This window comes from Pseudophryne corroboree, chromosome 5 (genome assembly GCF_028390025.1).
Source record: "Pseudophryne corroboree isolate aPseCor3 chromosome 5, aPseCor3.hap2, whole genome shotgun sequence".
NCBI lineage: Eukaryota > Metazoa > Chordata > Amphibia > Anura > Myobatrachidae > Pseudophryne > Pseudophryne corroboree.
The window spans coordinates 124,325,154-124,334,313 of record NC_086448.1 but is presented as its reverse complement, the minus strand read 5'-3'; positions in this window follow the sequence as shown (position 1 = coordinate 124,334,313).

The following is a 9,160-nucleotide window of genomic DNA, read 5'->3' as shown; positions in this document are numbered from 1 at the left end:
CACTGCAATGACCCTGAGACATTATACCACATACCACAATGCCCGTGATATAGTATACCACACACCGTAATGCCTGACACATTATGACACACACCGCAATGTCCGTGATACATTATGCCACACACTGCAATACCCTGAGACATTATACCACATATCACAATGCCCGCGATATAGTATACCATACACCGTAATGCCTGTGACACATTATGACACACACCGCAATGTCCGTGATACATTATGCCACACACCGTAATGCCCATTACACATTAAGTCCTACAGTAAGGCTTCTAATTACTTTTCAATTACTTACTCGTTGTCAGGGGTTTCATGCACTGGGTGTCATGCTCGTTGCCAGGGGTTTCATGCTCTTGGTTCCATGCACGGTGCCAGGGGTTTTCATGCTCAGGGTGTCATGCTCGTTGCCAGGTGTTTCATGCACTGGGTGTCATGCTCATTGCTAGGAGGTAGTCCTTGTTGCTAGGGCTGTGCTCCCAGTGCCACATATGTCCCCAGTGCCAGACATTCCCCCACGGTGCCAGGTACTTACATGCCCCAGTGCCAAATATAGTCGTCGTCCCCATGTGCCAGGTACACATATACCCCCCCAGTGCCACATATGCCCCCAGTGCCAGATATTCCCCCCCAGTGCCACATATGCCCCCAGTGCCAGATATGCCCCCAGTGCCATATATTCCCCCCATTGCCAAATATGCCCCCAGTGCCAGATATTCCCCCCCAGTGCCAGATATTCCCCCCGTGCCATATATGCCCCCAGTGCCAGATATTCCCCCCCAGTGCCAGATATTCCCCCGTGCCATATATGCCCCCAGTGCCAGATATCCCCCCCAGTGCCACATATGCCCCCAGTGCCAGATATTCCCCCCCAGTGCCATATATGCCCCCAGTGCCAGATATTCCCCCCAGTGCCATATATGCCCCCCGTGCCATATATGCCCCCAGTGCCAGATATCCCCCCCAGTGCCATATATGCCCCCAGTGCCATATATGCCCCAGTGCCAGATATCCCCCCCCAGTGCCAGATATGCCCCCAGTGCCAGATATTCCCCCCAGTGCCAGAAATGCCCCAGTGCCAGATATTCCTCCCTCCCCCCCGTGCCATATATGCCCCCAGTGCCAGATATTCCCCCCAGTGCCAGAAATGCCCCAGTGCCAGATATTCCTCCCTCCCCCCCCCGTGCCATATATGCCCCCAGTGCCAGATATTTACCCCCCCCCCCCGCCGTCGCTTTTTGGAGGGACACGGAGGGCACAGCTCGTCTCTCCTGTGTCCCTCCTGCTGCATCATCTCCGGCGGCCGCGGGTCTAATAGGGGGAAGTGCCGGTTCGTGAGCCAATTAGAGCTCACGGACGGCACTTCCCCCTATTAGACCCGCGGCCGCCGGAGATGATGCAGCAGGAGGGACACAGGGAGGCGCGCTGTGTGCCCTCCGTGTCCCTCCAACAAGCGGCGGAGGGAAGGAGACTGCAGACTGACATGCGGACGCTCGTCCGCATGTCAGTCTGCTGTAAATCAGTGGCGCCCCCGCAGCCCCTCGCCCCCAAGCCACCACGAGGACTGCGGGGGCAGTAGTTACGCCACTGTATATATATATATATATATATATATATAGGCAGGACCATAACTAGGTATGTGCCAGGACCACTGGCACAGGACCACTGGCAACACCCGCCTGGCCGCTCCATCGGGGCCGCACTGTGGGTCCGAGCCGCCACCCCCCCCGCCATCACCGCCCGCCACCCAGCTGCATTGCCCGGCTACTTCTCACATAGGTAGCCGGGCAGTGCTGTAGCTCCCCCTCTGCTCCCTCCCGTGTGCTGGAAGAGGTGATGTCTCTCCCAACCCGCCGCCAGCCCACCCACAATGCCCTGCGCTGTGAAGCGCAGTGTAGGGCAGGAAAAGGAGAGGCATGCCGGCTCATCACAGGTGAGTATAACTCTCTCTCTCCCCGCCTGCCATAATGTGTAAAAAAGGGGGACTGCCTACCATACTGTGTAAATAGGGGGACGGACTGCCATAATGTGTAAAAAGGGGACTCTGCTTGCTTAATGTGTAAAGCGGGGACTGCTGCTGTGTTGAGTGAAAAAAGGGTGACTCTTCCTGCCTAATGTGTAAAAATAGGTGGCTCTGTTGCTATAATGTGTAAAAAAGGTGGCCTCTGTTGCTGTAATGTGTAAAAAAGGGGGACTCTGTTGCTGTAATGTGTAAAAAAAGGGGGGCTCTGTTGCTGTAATGTGTAAAAAAGGTGGCCTCTGTTGCTGTAATGTGTAAAAAAGGGGGGCTCTGTTGCTGTAATGTGTAAAAAAAGGGGGGCTCTGTTGCTGTAATGTGTAAAAAAGCGGGACTCTAATGTGTAAAATGGTGGACACTGTTGCTGTAATGTGTAAAAGAAGACTCTGCTTAATGTGTAAAAAGGGGGACACTGTTGCTGTAATGTGTAAAAAGGGGACTCTGCTTAATTTGTAAAAGAAGACTGCTTAATGTGTAAAAAGGGGGACTCTGCTGCTGTAATGTGTAAAAATAGGGGGACTCTGCTACTGTAATGTATAAAAATGGGGGACTCTGCCTGCCTGATGTGTAAAAAAGGGGGCTCTGCTGACGTTATGTGAAAAAAGTGGACTTTGATGCTGTAATGTGTAAAATGGGGGAACTCTGCCTGCCGTAATTTGTAAAAGGGAGCTCTGCCTGCCGTGATGTGTAAAAGGGGACTCTGCTGCCGTAATGTGTAAAAAGGAGGACTCTACCTGCCATAATGTGTAAAAGGGGGCTCTGCCTGCCGTACTGTGTAAAAGGGGGCTCTGCCTGCCATACTGTGTTAAAGGAAGCTCTGCCTGACATAATGTGTAAAAGGGGGCTCTGCCTGCCGTAATGTGTAAAAGGGAGCTCTGTGGCCACGCCCCTTCCCCATGAAGCCACGCCCAATGATGCACATTGGCTCTGTTTTATATATGGGGCGGGGGGGGGGGGATGGGCACCAATGCTGTTTCTTGCACACAGCGCTAAAATGTCTAGTTACGGCACTGGTGATGTTGATAGCTGACATACTGTAAGTATTACTGTCCATTACAGGGGGAATACAGGAACCAGCAAGCATGCCCCAGCATCATGGCAATTGGAAAACCACAATGCCCAGACATTATGGGCCCACTGGCACCTGTAGTCCTCCTGTAATGGAAATATTAAAATGAGGACAAAAAAAACACTGAAGATTGTAAAAATGTTATTAAATGGCATTCTTCACCTAGGGAGGCATTGGCCTTTGAGCGCGTTTACATTTCTTGTCTCCTCATTGCTATTGGTTCTACACACTCTAAGAAATTGCGATATGATAGTTTCCAGATATGATAGTTATGATACGATAGTTTCCACCCGCCAGCTACTGTTAGGGGCTTACCAGGAAACAAGAAATAAACAATTGGATGAGATGGAGTTAAGATTTAAAACCAGGGGTTATCCCCATACACTTTTGTAAACAGCCAAAAGGAAGACGTTGGCCATGAATAGAGAAGAAATTCTGAAGCCCTCTGTGACAAAAGACATGTCCAAAGTAATCCTTTGGGCTTGTGAATATTAGAGATGTGCACCCGAAATTTTTCGGGTTTTGTGTTTTGGTTTTGTATTCGGTTCCGCTGCCGTGTTTTGGATTCGGACGCGTTTTGGCAAAACCTCCCTTAAATTTTTTTGTAGGATTTGGGTGTGTTTTGGATTAGGGTGTTTTTTTTCAAAAACAGCTTAAATCATAGAAGTTGGGGGTAATTTTGATCCTATAGTATTATTAACCTCAATAACCATAATTTCCACTCATTTCCAGTCTATTCTGAACACCTCACAATATTATTTTTAGTCCTAAAATTTGCACCGAGGTCGCTGGATGACTAAGCTAAGCGACCCAAGTGGCCGGCACAAACACCTGGCCCATCTAGGAGTGGCACTGCAGTGTCAGGCAGGATGGCACTTAAAAAAATAGTCCCCAAACATCACATGATGCAAAGATAAATTAAAAAAAAGAGGTGCAAAATGGAATTGTCCTTGGGTCCTCCCACCCACCCTTATGTTGTATAAACAGGACATACACACTTTAACAAACCCATCATTTCAGCGACAGGGTCTGCCACACGACTGTGGCGGAAATGACTGGTTGGTTTGGGCCCCCACCAAAAAACTGGCTCTACAGAGGCAAGATGTCCACCTCATCATCATCCTCCGATTCCTCACCCCTTTCACTGTGTACATCCCCCTCCTCACAGAGTATTAATTCGTCCCCACTGGAATCCACCATCTCAGGTCCCTGTGTACTTTCTGGAGGCAATTGATGGTGACTGTCTCCACAGAGGAATTGATTATAATTAATTTTGATGAACATCATCTTCTCCACATTTTGTGGAAGTAACCTCGTACGCCGATCGCTGACAAGGTGACCGGCTGCACTAAACACTCTTTCGGAGTACACACTGGAAGGGGGGCAACTTAGGTAAAATAAAGCCAGTTTGTGCAAGGGCCTCCAAATTGCTTCTTTTTCCTGCCAGTATACGTACGGACTGTCTGGCGTGCCTACTTGGATGCTGTCACTCATATAATCCTCCACCATTCTTTCAATGGTGACAGAATCATATGCAGTGACAGTAGACGACATGTCAGCAATCGTTGGCAGGTCCTTCAGTCCGGACCAGATGTCAGCACTCGCTCCAGACTGCCCTGCATCACCGCCAGCGGGTGGGCTTGGAATTCTTAGCCTTTTCCTCGCAGCCCCAGTTGCAGGAGAATGTGAAGGAGGAGCTGTTGATGGGTCACGTTCCGCTTGAGTTGATGGGTGTCTCACCAGCAGGTCTTTGAACATGTACAGACTTGTGTCTGCCAGAAAGAGAGATACAACGTAGGCTTTAAACCTAGGATCGAGCACGGTGGCCAAAATGTAGTGCTATGATTTCAACAGATTGATCACCCGTGAATCCTGGTTAAGCGAATGAAGGGCTCCATCCACAAGTCCCACATGCCTAGCGGAATCGCTCCGTTTTAGCTCCTCCTTCAATCTCTCCAGCTGCTTCTGCAAAAGCCTGATGAGGGGAATGACCTGACTCAGGCTGGCAGTGTCTGAACTGACTTCACGTGTGGCAAGTTCAAAGGGTTGCAGAACCTTGCACAATGTTGAAATCATTCTCCACTGCGCTTGAGTCAGGTGCATTTCCCCTCCTTTGCCTATATCGTAGGCAGATGTATAGGCTTGAATGGCCTTTTGCTGCTCCTCCATCCTTTGAAGCATATAGAGGGTTGAATACCACCTCTTGCTTCAGCTGATGGTGGGGCAGGTTCAGGAGTGTTTGCTGGTGCTCCAGTCTTCGGCACGCGGTGGCTGAATGCTGAAAGTGGCCCGCAATTTGTCGAACCACCGACAGCATCTCTTGCACACCCCTGTCGTTTTTAAAAAAATTCTGCACCACCAAATTCAATGTGTGTGTAAAACATGGGACGTGCTGGAATTTGCCCAGATGTAATGCACGACCAATATTGGTGGCGTTGTCCGATGTCACAAATCCCCAGGAGAGTCCAATTGGGGTAAGTCATTCTGCGATGATGTTCCTCAGTTTCCGTAAGAGGTTATCAGCTGTGTGCCTCTTATGGAAAGCGATGATACAAAGCGTAGCCTGCCTAGGAACGAGTTGGCGTTTGCGAGATGCTGCTACTGGTGCCTCCCCGGTTGCCTGACTTAAAAAAACCACCTCACCATCAGAATCCTCCTTGTCAATTTCCTCCTCAGCGCCAGCAACACCCATATCCTCATCCTGGTGTACTTCAACAGTGACATCTTCAATTTGACTATCAGGAACTGGACTGTGGTTGCTCCTTCCAGCACTTCCAGGGGGCGTGCAAATGGTGGAAGGAGCCACCTCTTCTCGTCCAGTGTTGGGAAGGTCAGGCATTGCAACCGACACAATTGGACTCTCCTTGGGGATTTGTGATTTAGAAGAACGCACAGTTCTTTGCTGTGCTTTTGCCATCTTAACTCTTTTCAGTTTTCTAGCAGGAGGATGAGTGCTTCCATCCTCATGTGAAGCTGAACCACTAGCCATGTACATAGGCCAGGGCCTCAGCCGTACCTTGCCACTCCGTGTCGTAAATGGCATATTGGCAAGTTTATGCTTCTCCTCAGACGCTTTTAATTTAGATTTTTGGGTCATTTTACTGAACTTTAGTTTTTTGGATTTTACATGCTCTCTACTATGACATTGGGCATCGGCCTTGGCAGACGACGTTGATGGCATTTCATCGTCTCGCCATGACTAGTGGCAGCAGCTTCAGCACTAGGTAGAAGTGGATCTTGATCTTTCCCTATTTCACCCTCCACATTTTTGTTCTCCATTTTTTAATGTGTGGAATTATATGCCAGTAATATTATTATATTAATAGCAATGGCCTACTGTACTGTACTGTACAACTATATACTGTTGGTCACCAAAATTCTGCACTGTACTACTATATATACTGCTCACAAAAATGCAGCACAGATATGGAATGGATACTTGCAGTGACACAGAGCTGCAAGATACAGCAATGGCCTACTGTACCATACAACTATATACTGTTGGTCACCAAAATGCTGCACTGTACTACTATATATACTGCTCACAAAAATGCAGCACAGATATGGAATGGATACTTGCAGTGACATGTAGCTGCAAGATACAGCAATGGCCTTCTGTATTGTACAACTATATACTGTTGGTCACCAAAATGCTACACTGTACTACTATATATACTGCTCACAAAAATGCAGCACAGATATGGAATGGATACTTGCAGTGACACAGAGCTGCAAGATACAGCAATGGCCTACTGTACTGTACAACTATATACTGTTGGTCACCAAAATGCTGCACTGTACTACTATATATACTGCTCACAAAAATGCAGCACAGATATGGAATGGATACTTGCAGTGACACAGAGCTGCAAGATACAGCAATGGCCTACTGTACAACTATATACTGTTGGTCACCAAAATGCTGCACTGTACTACTATATATACTGCTCACAAAAATGCAGCACAGATATGGAATGGATACTTGCAGTGACACAGAGCTGCAAGATACAGCAATAGCCTACTGTACTGTACAACTATATACTGTTGGTCACCAAAATGCTGCACTGTACTACTATATATACTGCTCACAAAAATGCAGCACAGATATGGAATGGATACTTGCAGTGACACAGAGCTGCAAGATATAGCAATGGCCTACTGTACTGTACAACTATATACTGTTGGTCACCAAAATGCTGCACTGTACTACTATATATACTGCTCACAAAAATGCAGCACAGATATGGAATGGATACTTGCAGTGACACAGAGCTGCAAGATACAGCAATGGCCTACTGTACTGTACAACTATATACTGTTGGTCACCAAAATGCTGCACTGTACTACTATATATACTGCTCACAGAAATGCAGCACAGATATGGAATGGGTACTTGCAGTGACACAGAGCTGCAAGATACAGCAATGGCCTACTGTACTGTACAACTATATACTGTTGGTCACCAAAATGCAGCACACTGAGCACAGATATTTGCAGCACATTGATCACAGATATGGAGCTTTTCAGGCAGAGAACGTAGATATTTGCAGCACACTGAGCACAGATATTTGCAGCACACTAAGCACATATATTTGCAGCACACAGAGCACAGATATGGAGCTTTTCAGGCAGAGAACGTAGCCACGTCCTCTCCGTTCAATCTCCAATGCACGAGTGAAAATGGCGGAGACGCGCGGCTCTTTATATAGAATACGAATCTCGCGAGAATCCGACAGCGGGATGATGACGTTCGTCCGCATTCGGGTTAACCGAGCAAGGCTGGAAGATCCGAGGCTGCCTCGGACCTGTGTAAAATAGGTGAAGTTCGGGGGGGTTCGGATCTCAACGAACCGAACCCGCTCATCTCTAATATATATATATATATATATATATATATATATATTGATAGTTTGTTTGTATGTTCACGATAAACTCGAGAGCTACTGAACCGATTTTGATTTGATTTCATTTCACTGAAATGTTACTTTAAATACTCTGGTTAACATAGGCTATGAATCTCTCGCTATCATGTTAATTGGCAAATTAGCAAACCAATTCACCAGGTATACTATTAATAAAATTGTTCATTTGTATGTATATTTGTGTAAACTCGAGAAACACTTACACAATTTTGATCGGCTTTTCACGTAAATGTTCCTTGAGATATTCCAAGTAACATACTGTAGGCTATGAATCATCTTGTTGCTAATTAGTGAACAAAATAATAAACACATTGAATTGTCTCTGTTGTCATGCCACAGAGCAGGTAATGGGGAGGATCAGAACCACACATGAGTAAAGAGGGGGGCAAGGGGGCACCAGTCAGTGTTATAGGACGCAGTGCGCTGAGGGAACTAATAACGTTGCCCATTGCCTGCATGTCCCTGGCTGCAGCACTGCTGTCTACTCACCTACTCATGCATATGTTGTTGCCACTTCACTTCACGGTTTGTTTTGCACATTTTGGTTACTCAAACTGAAAAAAAGGCATTTTAGCCTTGAAATGTTGTTGTCATGTAACCCTTCTTATAGCACCTTTTTTGTGATGTCATTTTCCAATGCAAGTATTTCAAAAGAATCCTGTGGAGTGCCGCCTTAATTTTTTCCTAACAGAGCCTAGCAACAGGTTCAGGAAAACTGCTTTTATATTAGTCCAAGGAGGGCAACCCGGCATTACCACATGTGACCAGAGTGCCAGATGACCAGCTTGCCTATATGTAAGGTATATATATATATATATATATATATATATATATAGATATATATATATATAGATATATATACTGTATACCTTTATAAAGCAATACATGTTTATTTGCTCTGAAGAAATACGATAAAGCTTCAAAAGTCAAATACAATTATGAGTTTACAAGTCATGAAAATGTCACCAACTCCCTCAGTAGTCTGTTTTACATAGTTAATGACACCATTCATCACCAAGTATCTGCTCTCACTTCCTTATCTAAATATATCTGTTATAGTCTCACATTATACTTGGAACTAACAATGCTGGCTTTATACTTTCCTGTCTTCCTTCTCTGTGAGATAATAGGAAAGTGATA